Genomic DNA, 14,919 nt, shown 5'->3' on the forward strand with positions numbered 1-14,919 from the left:
CTCAACAGTCCCGTGTGTATCAAGAATGGTCCACCACCCAAAGGACATCCAGCCAACTTAACAAAACTGTGGGAAGCATTGGAGTCAACATGGGTCAGCATCCCGGTGGCACACTTTCGACACATTGTAGAGTCCATGCCCTGACAAATTGAGGCTATTTTGAGGGTAAAAGGGAGTGCAACTCAATATTAGGAAGGTGTTCCTAATGTTTGGTATACTCAGTGTACATGTTTTAAAAGTAACTGTTCAGTGTTTACAGATTTCTATGAGATATGACCTGTAAGTAATTACAATAGGAGTGAAATAGTTTTCCTTCAAAATAATGGTAATTAAGGTGTGGGTGAGAGAGAAAGAGGCGAAGCGAGAGGGCCCACTCCCTTCAAAATCTATCCACATGGGAATAAGCAGACCGCCTGCCTTCCCGCCTTTGGGACAATTACTCCCATTGTTAGGGCGAAGACAAGACCATCTGATTATTATATACAGCATCTGATGGCATCATCCTCTAAGAGGAAATAACAAGTATTTTTGAAATGTTCTATTTGAGATACAAGTCTGAGGTGTGKTTTTTTAAGTGTTTTTTTTCTCTCCAATTTATGCTTTGCCACAAATAAAAGTTAAGGATGAGTCAACAACATTATTTGGGTATGAGTTAACAGAACGTGAGACTTTCTCTGGACAGTTACTTTAACAGTCTATTATTTAAGCTGGACCTAAATAGCACATGGTCTAGGTAAGACGATCCACATGACTTGTAATTGTAAGAAATGTATATTACCTTMATTTTTGACATAAGGAATCAGTCCACACAGACAACATGAAGAAAACACAAAGACACAAGGAGCAGAGGGTGAAATCTCTGTCTGAGAAAGCTATGAACATAATTCACATTTAAAATCAGTAGTTTACACATGTGGATATAAAAAACAAAGTTAAGTCAACCTTTCAAAGCACCACTTTACCTTGAAAAAATAATGTCCTCCTTGCCTACTACCGCAAACTCAACTAAAATTCTAAAATGGATTAAAAATAAATAAAAACATCCTCAGCAATCTACACACAATTATGACAAAGTGAAACAAGTTATTAGAAATATTTGCAAATGTATWAAAAAAWATATATATATAATAAGTGTTCAAACCCCTCGCTATGAGACTCGAAATTGAGCTCAGGTGCTTCCTGTTTCCATTGATCATCCTTGAGATGTTTCTAAAACTTGATTGAAGTCCACCTGTGGTAAATTCAATTGATTAGACAGGATTTGGACCGGCACACACCGGTCTATATAAGGTCCCACAGTTGACAGTGCATGTCAGAAAAAAACAAGCAATGAGGTTGAAGGAATTGTCCGTAGAGGTCCGATTGTGTCGAGGCACAGATCTGGGGAAGGGTACCAACATTACTGCAGCATTGAAGGTCCCCGAGAACACAGTGGCCTCCATAATTCTTAAATGRAAGAAGTTTGGAACCACCAAGACTCTTCCTAGAGCTGGCCGCCCGGCCAAACTGAGCAATCGTGTGGTCACTGACCGAAGTTTGCCAAAAGGCACCTAAAGGACTCTCAGACTATGAGAAACAAGATTCTCTGGTCTGATGAAACCAAGATTGGAGGAAACCTGGCACCATCCCTACGGTAAAGCATGGTGGTGGCAGCATCATGCTGTGGGGATGTTTTTCAGCGGCAGGGACTGCGAGACTAGTCAGGATCGAGGGAAAGATGAACAGAGCAAAGTAGAGATCCTTGATGAAAACCTACTCCAGAGTGCTCAGGACCTCAGCCTGGGGTGAAGGTTCACCTTCCAACAGGACAACGACCCTAAGCACACAGCCAAAACAAACCAGGAGTGGCTTTGGGACAAGTCTCTGAAGGTCGTTGAGTGGCTCAGCCAGAGCCCGGACTTGAACCCGATCGAATATCTCTGGAGAGACCTAAAAATAGCTGTGCAGTGACTCTCCCCATCCAACCTGACAGAGCTTGAGAGGATCTGCAAAGAATGGGAGAAACTCACCAAATACAGGTGTGCCAAGCGTATAGCGTCATACCCAAGAAGACTTGATGCTATAATCTTTGCCCTAAGTTGCTTCAACAAAGTACTGAGTAAAATGGTCTGAATACTTATGTAAATGTGATTTTTTTTTAATGTTTAGTAAATTAGCAAAAATGTCTAAACCTGTTTGTGCTTTGTCATTATGTGGTATTGTGTGTAGATTGAGGGGGAAAAACAATTGAATCTATTTCAGAATAAAGTTGTAACATAACAAAATGTGAAAAAAAGTCAAGGTCTGAATACTTTCCGAAGGCACTGTATTGCCAATATACGACGGCTAAGGGCTGTATCCAGGCACACCCTTAGCTGTAGTATATTGGCCATATACCACACCCACTCAGGCCTTATTGCTTAAATATGGAGCCCGCCGCAATGTTACAAAATTTGGGAGACGCACTGCGATGCAATATGGAGCTAAATTTGGCTTCTGCGTGCCTCCGGAGGCTTCGCAATTGCGTCACACACTCCATAGGGAGCCATTTTTGGATCAAGAATATATTTCCATTTAGTAGGAAACAACTTTGCCATCATGTTGTCAAATTTACTTTAGACAGATGGCAATTTCGTCATTAGCTTGCAAAGTTGGTAAAAAAATGTATCTAGCAATGCTAATGTTAGCTTGCTGAAATCTTAGCTAGGTAGCTAACGTTATACTGTACCTAAAGTCAATGTAGCGAAATCAAAATGACAAGGTTTTCCTACTAATTATTGGCCTTTAGAAATGGCATAGTATTTTCAAGCCACAGCAATGCACTTTAGACCAAAATCACCGCACAATGAGGATGCATTGAGTAGAATGCTCAGTTGGGCATCAGTCCTAAAACGAATGTTCAAAAACAATATTGTGACACAGTGCAAATTATTTTCGTCTCGGGCCAGCAAACTGCGCCAATATACAGTATCCTCTAAACACCAATTGAGGGCATTAACTTTTATACAACAGGTTACCAACATCTTAAAATAATGATTGACATATTTTCATAAACTTTATTTTTTTGAATTTATTCATATTATTACATCCTTCCACGAGATATTGTCCAGACACAAATCTAGGGTTGCTACCCAAGCCGTTCGGTTGCCAGATACACGACCCAGTCGTTCGTTCGAAATGTTCTATTGTCATACTGGCTGGCAACTTTCTTATYCCTTGCTTGCTAGCTAGCCAACTACAGCTAATTTAAGTAGCGGCATTTACATTMATTTAAGCTGTTTTTAAAACATCCATAACAATGAGCTAATGATGCACGATTTCGCCTGGCATAGAAAATGTGCTCTCTGTTCAGAGGAGCTAGCCAACTACACAGTTAAATTCACTAAAGTAGTGCAATGGTCCTTTAATAGAGAAAACCAGTCAGTAAAACCACCACTTGCCTCATGCAGAGCAACACATCTCCTTCGCATAGAGTTGATCAGCCTGTTGATTGTGGCCTGTGGAATGTTGTCCCACTCCTCTTCAATGGCTTTGCGAAGTTGCTTGATATTAACGGGAACTGGAACACGCCGTCATACACGTCAATCCAGAGCATCTCAAACATGCTCAACGGGTGACATATCTGCGGAGTATGCAGGCCATGGAAGAACTGAGATATTTTCAGCTTCCAGGTATTGTGTACAGATATTTGCGACATGGGGTCATGTATTATCAGGCTGAAACATGAGGTGATGGCGGTAGATGAATGGCACAACAAGGGGCCTCGGGATCTCGTCAAGTTATCTCTGTGCATTAAAATGTCCATTGATAAAATGAAATTGTGTTTATTGTCTATAGCTTAGGCCTGCCCATACCATAACCCAACCCCCACCATGGGGCACTCCGTTCACAATGTTAACACCAGCAAACCGATCACCCACACTATGCCATACACGTGGCGTGGGGTTGAGGCCGGTTGTACGTATTACCAAATTCTCTAAAATGATGTTGGCGGCGGTAGAGAAATGAACATTAAATGCTCTGGCAGACATTCCTGCAGTCAGCATGCCAATTGCACACTCCCTCAAAAGAGTGGCCTTTTATAGTCCCCAGCACAAGGTGTGGCATGTAATCAATCATCAATCAATCAAGTTTATTTTATATAGCCCTTCGTACATCAGCTAATATCTCGAAGTGCTGTACAGAAACCCAGCCTAAAACCCCAAACAGCAAGCAATGCAGGTGTAGAAGCACGGTGGCTAGGAAAAACTCCCTAGAAAGGCCAAAACCTAGAGAGGAACCAGGCTATGAGGGGTGGCCAGTCCTCTTCTGGCTGTGCCGGGTGGAGATTATAACAGAACATGGCCAAGATGTTCAAATGTTCAAATGTCAAATGACCAGCATGGTCAAAATAAACATCACAGTAGTTTCGAGGGTGTAGCAAGTCAGCACCTCAGGAGTAAATGTCAGTTGGCTTTTCATAGCCGAATCATTAGAGTATCTCTACCGCTCCTGCGGTTCTCTAGAGAGTTGAAAAAGCAAGGTCTGGGACAGGTAGCACGTCCGGTGGACAGGTCAGGGTTCCATAGCCCAGCCAGAACAGTTGAAACTGGAACAGCAGCAAGGCCAGGTGGACTGGGGACAGCAAGGAGTCATCATGCCCGGTTAGTCCTGACGCATGGTCCTAGGGCTCAGGTCCTCCGAGAGAGAGAAAGAAAGAGAGAAGGAGAGAATTAGAGAGAGCATACTAATTCACACAGGACACCAGATAAGACAGGAGAAGTACTCCAGATATAACCAACTGACGCCTAGCCCCGACAAATAAACTACTGCAGCATGAATACTGGAGGCTGAGACAGGAGGGGTCAGGAGACACTGTGGCCAAATCCGATGAATACCCCCCGGACAGGGCCAAACAGGAAGGATATGAACCCACCCGCTTTGCCAAAGCACAGCCCCCGCACCACTAGAGGGATATCTTCAACCACCAACTTACAATCCTGAGACAAAGGGCCCGAGTATAGCCCAAAAGATCTCCACCACAGCACAAACCAAGGGGGGGCGCAACCCAGACAGGAAGATCACGTCAGTAACTCAACCCCACTCAAGTGACGCACCCTCTAGGGACGGCATGAAAGAGCACCAGTAAGCCCAGTGACTCAGCCCCGTAATAGGGTTAGGGGCAGAGAATCCCAGTGGAGAGAGGGGAACCCGGCCGGCAGAGACAGCAAGGGCGGTTCGTTGCTTCCAAGCCTTTCCGTTCACCTTCACACTCCTGGGCCAGACTACACTCAATCATATGACCTACTGAAGAGATAAGTCTTCAGTAAAGACTTAAAGGTTGAGACCGAGTCTGCGTCTCTCACAAATTTGCGCACAACATTTGAGAGAAATTAGCTCTTTGTGCATTTGGAGAATTTCTGGAATCTTTTATTTCAGCTCATGAACCATGGGACCAACACTTTACATGTTGTGTTTATATTTTTGTTCAGTGTACWAACCAAATGTTAGGCTAAAAGCAAGGGGAAATAATGTATAGATGCCTTTTACAGTGGAGATCAAGTTAATGAATTGGCTGGCTGGGCTGATGGGACAGTGGATGAGCAGGGATTTCTCAGATGGAACAGAAAACAAGATTCCCATTTTTTGAGTCATAGGGTTTACCCATGCTAAACATGTTTTTTCGTTTGGCTTAGAACGCGTCTCAACCAATCACAGTGCTTGTTTTGACCAACCCATTGTTGAAATATTTATGGGGCGAGATAGCTGCCAAAAAGGTTGAACGTACGTATCGTTAGGATCGTAAGAAAATCCATATGTAAATTGTTAGGATCGTAAGAAAAGCCATGCATGAAACGTACACGTTAAATGAATTAACATATACACATTAAGTTCTTACTTTACGTCTCCCTTTACTCGGTTACAGGTATTTTTCATATGTACAAACTTTTGTCAGTAATGKGGCATCTGCAAAGGACATGAACCGAACGTAGCTTGTCAAAGTTAGCTAGTCAATCAAGCAACTCTAGCCCAGACGTTAGAGTTTCCGGTTTCATTTCCAAAATAAAAGTATWGAGCTTGTTTTAGAACGGCATTCAATAACGACGTTATACCAGTAGATGGCGTAGTATAGGCTTGGGCCTTCAGCAAATGACTTGTGTGAGAATGATACCATAAAGACTCAGAAGAGCCTTGTCTAGAATAACCACCTGAGCTGAAAAATAGAAAGTAAATATGATTTAGGCTAGGCATATTCCGCTATTTAAAAATGCGGAATATGTTGTGCTGTTGTGTGTTATTTAATGGCCTTATAATGGCATAATTTATTTTTATAACCGCGTGGGGCTACTCTGCGCATCATGTAACCTCACTGCATGTGCTTCTTCAACTATTTTGTTTCAAATTTATTTAGAGGATATATTTAGAGTCCTGTGAGCTCGGGTCTCTTTTCAAGGGGAGCCCTATGTTAAAAAGTAATGAAACACAAATAGAGTTATAAAATGATTCCGCAAGACACCAGTACCCAAAATGATAGCCGAAATTGCAATGCCTACAAATTGAAGGCCATTTTTAAAATTTGGATTGGCCTAAATTAAACATTGAATTAAAGTGATAGGCTAAAGAACTTGAGAATTTAGATAATTTTGAATACACACATGATTTCAATAAACAAATGGATAAGACTGTTCTCTTCTCTTTGATTTATTCTATTCTCTATTGCAACTTAAACAAATTACCGAATGGATGACATATTGACTGAACTGAATGAAGGACGACTTAAATGTTAAAATATGTTGKAATTTAACATATGCTCTGGCTACTAGGCAAATAGGCCTACATTAGGGTATAATGACTATGGCTGCATGCCTCCAGAAGGGCATCTCCTGAGGTTGAGGGCCCCACCTGTTTAGCACAACAACAACAAAAAAGCCTGTTTTGCATGTTATTTTGGCATTAATACATGTCACATATCAGTTTGCAAACAATGTAAAAATATATATAATTGAGTTGCATACAGTTGCATACAAACATGGTCTCCTTTTTTCCTTTCTTGAGTAAGGCAGTTCCAAAACGCAGGTGTTTCAGCCTAGCTCAGTGCTTTTTGTGGTGGTGGGGCAGCCAGCGGAAAATATGGAGCGTAGGTGTTGGTAATGTTCTCTAGTTGCACCATGATTGGCTCAATGTTGGGAACACTATGTCACCGCAAAATCTACGGGGAGAGCTCGAAACTTCAAGTCCCTTGGGTGCTGTCATAGATTTACATTAGAAGTGCCCATCCAAGAAGGCTCAAGGAAGGAAGGAAGGAAGGAAGGAAGGAAGGAAGGAAGGAAGGAAGGAAGGAAGGAAGGAAGGAAGGAATCAGTGGCTAACTGCAAGCATTGCTAACCAAGCCTGCTATTCAGTGGAGTGGATGTGTGGTCCAAGTCTGGGTTTAAGTGTCTCCTTTCCAACCTTAAAAAGATAACCATTCAATATTGCCCATGATGTCAATCCACCATGACTTCTGTATAATTTCAAAACAACTGGAAACTCGGAACTGGGAAATCTCAGACTTCAGTGAGTACAAGACAACTGGGAACTCTGAAAAAAGCGACCTCCGACTAGGAAAATACATTTTGAACGATCATCTAACTCRGAATTCCAAGTCGGGAACTCTGGCCTCTTTCYAGAGCTCTGACCTGAAGATCACTAATGTCAGGATTCAACCTTGTTTTTTGAAAGTTCCCAGCTATTTTGAAAGTATCATAAATCCAGAGAATGCTAGACTTTGATAAAATTTGCAGATGAAGGMCCGCCGCACCACCTTCCTTTTCAAGTGAGCACAGCACAACAAGGTGATTCCAAAAATGTCTTGTATGCTGCTGCATAAATGATGTAATATGCCAGGGAGACATGTATACTGTAGCTAAGAAMGTAATACTAARTGTATGCTGTGTAGTAAGCTGTTATTAGCACATGTGCCTCACCCTAATAATTTGGTACCTTTTCCTCTCATTTTGCCCACTGTTCTGACTTGGTGGTGCACATGTAGCCTATAGCCTGTTTTAGAGAAATGTCATCATCGAATATTGTAAGAGCTTTCATTATTTATCCTAYGGTTCTGACTTGGTGTACAGGGAGAATACTGTAAGAATGGCCCATGTTCTGAATTCTGTCGCTGTACATTTCAAAAGTGCTGAACAAATAGTTATTTTGACTACGTCCGTCCTAGCTCGCTCATTAATGTCTTAATCGAAATTACGGATTGCCTCTTATCCACTCGTCGTCCCCTTATGCCATAGTTTGCACATCTCAATTGTCAGTAGAAACCGCATTTGTTTAAGCAACTTAGCCATATCAGCTATGTTTTTTTAATGTCAGTAAATGAGGCTGAATGAACTGTTTCGCTGCCAGACAAGGCTCTGCTTATAGCCAGTACCGAGTCAATGTGCGGGGGTACAGGTTAGTTGAGGTAATTTGTACATGTAGGTAGGGGTAAATGTTAATAGTCCAGGTGGCCATTTAATTAATTATTCAGCAGTCTTATGGCTTGGGGGTAGAAGCTGTTAAAAGTAGCCTTTTGGACCTAGATTTGGCGCAGTGGTACCGCTTGCCATGCAGCAGAGAGAACAGTTTATGACTTGTGTGATGTTCAAGTGCACTTCTTTTAGCCACTGCTATTACTATAGGTTATTGTTATTGCCACCATGGTAATATTCTCTCCCTCTTGTAGATACCACTTTCACTGTACTGCAATGTTGGTGTGTGGCATGGCAATAAACGTGTGTTTTGTACGTCTTTCTCCTACTGTGTCAACAACCCTCCAACTAAAGACCTCTTTCAGCGTCCACTGATTACAAGGTGGAGCACTTTTTCATTAAAGGCCTGTTGTGGACAATTTATGGAATACACCATGGTTCAGCACAGAACACATTTACCAGTAGAGTTTTGATAATACATGTTCACAAGATAGCAAACCCTCTATTTAGCGTGTAAGAAATGTGTAATGACTACAAACCAACTACAACTGGCATTTTGGTCAATACCACCAACACAATCTCGCACTCAATTCTTGCAAATATGTACAAAAAAGTAATTCAGCATATATTGTGAGTTTTTTTGCAACTTAATTCATAGGAAAATATATTTTTGGGAGACAAACTTAGGAACAATATTTTGAAAGTTATTAGAGCAATGGTGTTCTAYACTGCCTTTTTCTGTGTCCCACAAATTTTTACAGTACCAGTCAAAAGTTTGGACACCTACTCATTCAAGGGTTTTTCTCTTTATTTTGACTATTTTCTACATTGTAGAATAATAGTGAAGACATTAACACTATGAAATAACACATATGGAATCATGTAGTAACCAAAAGAAGTCTTAAACAAATCAAAATATATTTTATATTTGAGATTCTTCAAAGTAGCCACCCTTTGCCTTGATGACAGCTTTGCACATTATTGGCATTCTCTCAACCAGCTTCATGAGGAATGCTTTTCCAACAGTCATGAAGGAGTTCCCACATATGCTCAGCACTTGTTGGCTGCTTTCCTTCACTCTGCGGTCCAATTCATCCCAAATCATCTCAATTGGGTCGAGGTCAGGTGATTGTGGAGTCCAGGTCATCTGATGCAGCACTCCATCACTTTCCTTTTTGGTCAAATAGCCCTTACACAGCCTGGATGTATGTTGGGTCATTGTCTGGTTGAMAAACAAATGATAGTCCCAATAAGYGCAAACCAGATGGGATGGCATATCGCTGCATAACCTGTTATTTCACAGCTTTGAGGTCTTCACTATTATTCTACAATGTAGAAAATAGTAAAAAATAAAGAAAAACCCTTGAATGAGTAGCTGTGTCCAAACTTTTGAACGGTACTGTATATAAAAAATAAAACATGTTGACAACCCAATATTATTTATCAACCAGGTTGTCACCGAAATAATATGACTTAATTTTTTGATTAATGCCAATACTGATTTCTATACTTGTTTTCCCTTGAAACTTTGGGATACTGGTGCACTTGTAGTCATAAAGGCCCTATTTCGTGTAGGCAACAGTAGGCCTACATGATATTCTTCATAAAGTATTTCATATTTAGTGGAGCCTACATTACACAATTTAAAATCAACACTACTGTAAATAAATGGACACGACCTGTATAAAACAGAAATTGCTCTCTGTAAATAAGTGGTGAGAAATACTCAATCTGAAGCCATTTGGCTACGGGTTTCACAGCCCTATAATAATGATACAAGTTATATCAGCTGTTAAAAGGTTTATTTACAACCTCTGGGGTATAACATGTTGGGAAAAGTGGTATCGGAGAGTCTGACATATAACCCCTAACTTCAGTTCAGTCTTTGCCAATGAGAACCAAGAGGGGCCTAGCTTCGTCCTTCATGACTGGGAAAGGCCTTGATTCTAGGCCCTAGGAAATCCTACATCCATCTCATTAGATCAGAAAAGGATGGATCAACAGTGATTCATGTTACTGGTTTGCATCCTAAAAAAGGATAGTTGTGTTTTGCTGCATAACACACTTACATTATTTGTCTACCCATATGACTCGGATCATTGTCAGGTTTTTTAATATACAAGCTTCCATAACAACAGAACACCACTTTAAAAAACAGGTTGTTTGTAAATGTGCAGAAATTTGCAAAAACAAGCTTAGAAGACAGCATTGGCATTAATTTAAAAAATAAGGCTACTATGATAAGTATTTCGGTGAGAACCTGGTTAATTAATAATATTGGGTTGTTAACGTTTTTTTATGTAAATAAATGTGGGACACAAAAAAAGGACACAAAAAAAAGCCAACGTAGAACACCCTTGCCTAAAATGCATTGCTCCAATAACTTTCAAAAAAGAAATCTGAAGTTTGCCTCCCAAAAATGTTTTTTTCCTATAAATGAAATCACACAAATGTGTATTTTCCTACAAATTAGGTCGCACAAGAATGTGAGACAAGATCGAAATTATTTGATTGTTTCATAAACCCTAAAACAATAATAATTTGGCAATGAAATGGATATTTACACGTGTTAATTTTAGAATCAACTAATTCATTATAAGGAATTGGGTACAAGTTACACCACACTTTCAAAACAAAATGTGCCTTGTTTAGAGAAAAATATTGTGAGATGCACAATGTTCCTACAAATTGCTAATATTATATGTACACTACTGYTCAAAAGTTGAGTCACTTAAATGTCCTTGTTTTGAAATAAAAACTTTTTTGTCCTTTAAAATAACATCAAATTGATCAGAAATACAGTGTAGACATTGTTAATGTTGTAAATGACTATTGTAGCTGGAAACGGCAACATTTTTATGGATTTGACGTCATTTTATCTGTGGCCAATGACCTTGAGCCTTCTTGGATGGGCACTTATAATGCATCTCTATGTCAATACCCAAAGGGCTCAAATTTTTTAGGTCTCCCCATGAGTGACAGAACACAGCCAATCACAGCGCAACGCTCCATATTTTCTGCTGGCTTGCCCCACCACCACAGAAAGCACTGAGCTGGGCTGAAACACCTGCATTTTCAAGCTGCCTTACTCTAGAAAACCAAAAAGAGACCATGTCTGTGTGCGGTTTTATTAACTCAATGATATGACACGTATTAATGCCAAAATAAGTATTTTTTTGCAAAAAATGTGGGGCTCAAAACTGGGGCTTTGCCCCACCTGCCCTGAATGACAGGTCACCACTAGCTATGGCCTCACTGTGACACTAACACAAAGACATTGTGGTCACAGGATGCAAGTAGACTGAGCTCTGCATCTGCAGCTTTGCATATTTTGGATTTTTGATGAACATCCTTGGGGACCAGAGAGCCTAAGCGTTGTGTATGAGTGATGCCACCGCACATAAACAGTGGTGGAAAAAAGTACCCAATTGTCATACTTGAGTAAAAGTAAAGATACCTTAATAGAAAATGACTCAAGTGAAAGTCACCCACTAAAATACTACTTGAGTAAAACGTCTAAAATTATTTTATTTTAAATATACTTAAGTATCAATAGTAAAAGTACAAATCATTTAAAATTCCTTATATTAAGCAAACCAGACGGCACAATAGTCTTCTTCACCCTTATTTTACCAGGTAAGTTGACTGAGAACACATTCTCATTTACAGCAACGACCTGGGGAATAGTTACAGGGGAGAGGAGGGGGATGAATGAGCCAAGTGGAAGCTGGGGATGATTATGTGCCCATGATGGTCAAGATTGGGAATTTACCCAGAACACCAGGGGTTAACACCCTTACTCTTACGGTAAGTGCCATGGAATCTTTAGTGACCACAGAGTCAGGACACCCGTTTAACTTCCCATCCGAAAGACGGCGCCCTATACAGGGCAATGTACCCAATCACTGCCCTGGGGCATTGGAATACTTTATTTTAGGGGTTCTGTTTTTGTCAAATTCTATATCTGTTTGGGATTCTTGCAGTCAATTTGCAGTGTACAAATTATGTACAACTATTTCACGTCGCCGACCATCTGCCCATGGCTGAATGTAATTGGGGACTCATGCTGTAGGTATTTGACCCAGGTCTATAGTTCATATAGGCTACATTGTGACAACATGCCATATCATGATACATTGCCTGAATTGATGCGATAATGATAAATACAACGTTAAGTTTATAACATGAAAGTGCACCACAGTTTAAAATGATAATTTTAAAATGATAATGATACTACTACCACCACCAACACTACTACTAGTAGTTGTTTGATTGTTGTAGCCATCAATTGTCCCATTAACATTCACCCATATTAGAAAACTGGTTTCATTTCAAACTTCACATTTCTCTAGCATAGGCTACTTATAATGAACGATATCAGCAAAATGCCAGTGATAAGTGATTGTAATTTTCAGTTTATCGTTCCATCTCTAGGCTACTACTGTACAGTAGTTACGTCAAAGGGACTGTGCCAATTCAGACAGTTTCAGCGGCAGATAACAATATGCATGATAGGCGCTATCTTCCAGATGGTTTAGGCTTATCCGACATGAACAGGTCAATATAACTATGTCGTGTGTTATTATCTCTAAACTGCGATAAATTACATTTATCAGGAATGATAAAATGAACAAGGATTAAATTAGCTTTTTCAGTGACCATCCAATCTTCTTGGAAGACTGAAAGAGTATGTTTAAATGCTGTACATAGGAATGTCTTCTTGGCTAAATGAGGAAAGTTGCAAGTGAGACCAAACATTCCAAGCTGATAGAACGTAGCTCAACGGCAAGTGAAGAAAGGTTCAGAGAAGTTGACCACCGCTGACCCGGCTCGAAAGATGAGGACCATGATCTCTCAAGTTAAAACATCATACACACCAATAATTATGGAGACATGGACAATGGCGACATACAAACACATCTCAGGAAATTCCCTATAATACTGGCAAAGACAGCTGGAGTTTCCGCTTTTAAAAACAGCCTTATTCCCCAATTTCAGTGTACAGAGCTGGAGGGGATGTTCAATATTATGAGTGCATGGATGATTTTTGTGTTGTGGGAATTTCCTGTACTGAAATCAGCTGATTTAACCAATTATAGACTTTTCAAATGTTGTGAAAGCTAGAGATAATTATTTAAAAAAAAACACATGCTCTATCGACTGAGTTGGTTAACAACTTCCAGATTGTAATAAGATATTATAATGGGGGGAATTTAACACAGTAAATTCACAGTTCAGTGTACTGCAGAGAAAGTAACAGTAAATCTACATGTACGTGATAATGCCAGAGAAGCCACCTACTGGGCACAGACGTCAGTTCAACATACATTTTTGTCAACTAATGTGAAATCAAAGTGAAATAAACAAACATTTTTACCAGGTCAATGGATTTAGGTTAAAAGTTGAGTCATTTCTTTTACAGGAAATCAAATGCCCTTATGTTGATGACTTTTTGCAATTCCAATAAGTTTTCCACATTGATTCAATGTCATCAGAAGGAATAACGTAAAATTGATTTATTTAAATTAAAACGGAAACATTGATTCAACCAGTTTGTGCCTAGTGAGCGTGTTTATAGGATATATTGTCACAATTGTTGTTAAACCCGAGACAAAGTGAGGCGCAATCAGACAACAAACAAACCTTATGCCAAAGCAAATCAATATGCCCAACTTAGAGTTGGTTAATCACCACAACCTTAGCCAATGTGTCAGGTGAATCCACATATTTGGATGTTTGAGTAGCCTACATACAAACTGCTGTCCCTCAGTATCACCTTTATATGACCCATCTTTATGAGATGGTACAATGTCCATTGCTGTTAAGTTCTTGCCTGGTTAGAGTCTGATAAGGTTCCAGGCATCCCATAATGTAACTTGTTTTGTAATTACTGAATTACTTTTAGTTAGTTTAACCAAATAAAGTGAAACCACAAGTCTTTTGTTAATCTCCACCTTTTCATACATATGTCCAGTGAGGATGTGTTTGAGCTGTAACATGACATGTAATAATGATAAAAGCTTAACAGCAGCTGTGTGACATGCTTCCTGAGGTTAACTGAGGGACACATTTAGGTGATGCACTGCTCAGGGGTCAGTTATCATACAATCGCAGTTCTTGTAAGTTAACATTTACTGTTCATGACTGTAAACGTACCCTTCTCTCGAACTTCAGCACTGTGCAATTGAGGTCAACTCTTAAAACAGCCTGGCACATATTACACCAATCTCTTTGTTATTACTCTTGCCTTGACAATGTTTCAAAGGGTTAGATACAGTAAATTGTTCTACCAAATATGGCCACTCCAATATGGCCATGTTGGTACCTAGAAATAATAAAAATGATATAACGATAAAACATATTTCATAAAATAAGGATAGGATCAACTTTAATGTCCCTGAAGCATCTTAGAAAACTGGATGAATCTTAAAAAAGGGAGGAATATGATGTTCAAGATGGATATCAGTTCACATTAAGTATGCATAATCAATTTTTAAAAATC

Source organism: Salvelinus sp. IW2-2015, linkage group LG4p (genome assembly GCF_002910315.2).
Source record: "Salvelinus sp. IW2-2015 linkage group LG4p, ASM291031v2, whole genome shotgun sequence".
NCBI classification, from domain to species: Eukaryota; Metazoa; Chordata; class Actinopteri; order Salmoniformes; family Salmonidae; genus Salvelinus; species Salvelinus sp. IW2-2015.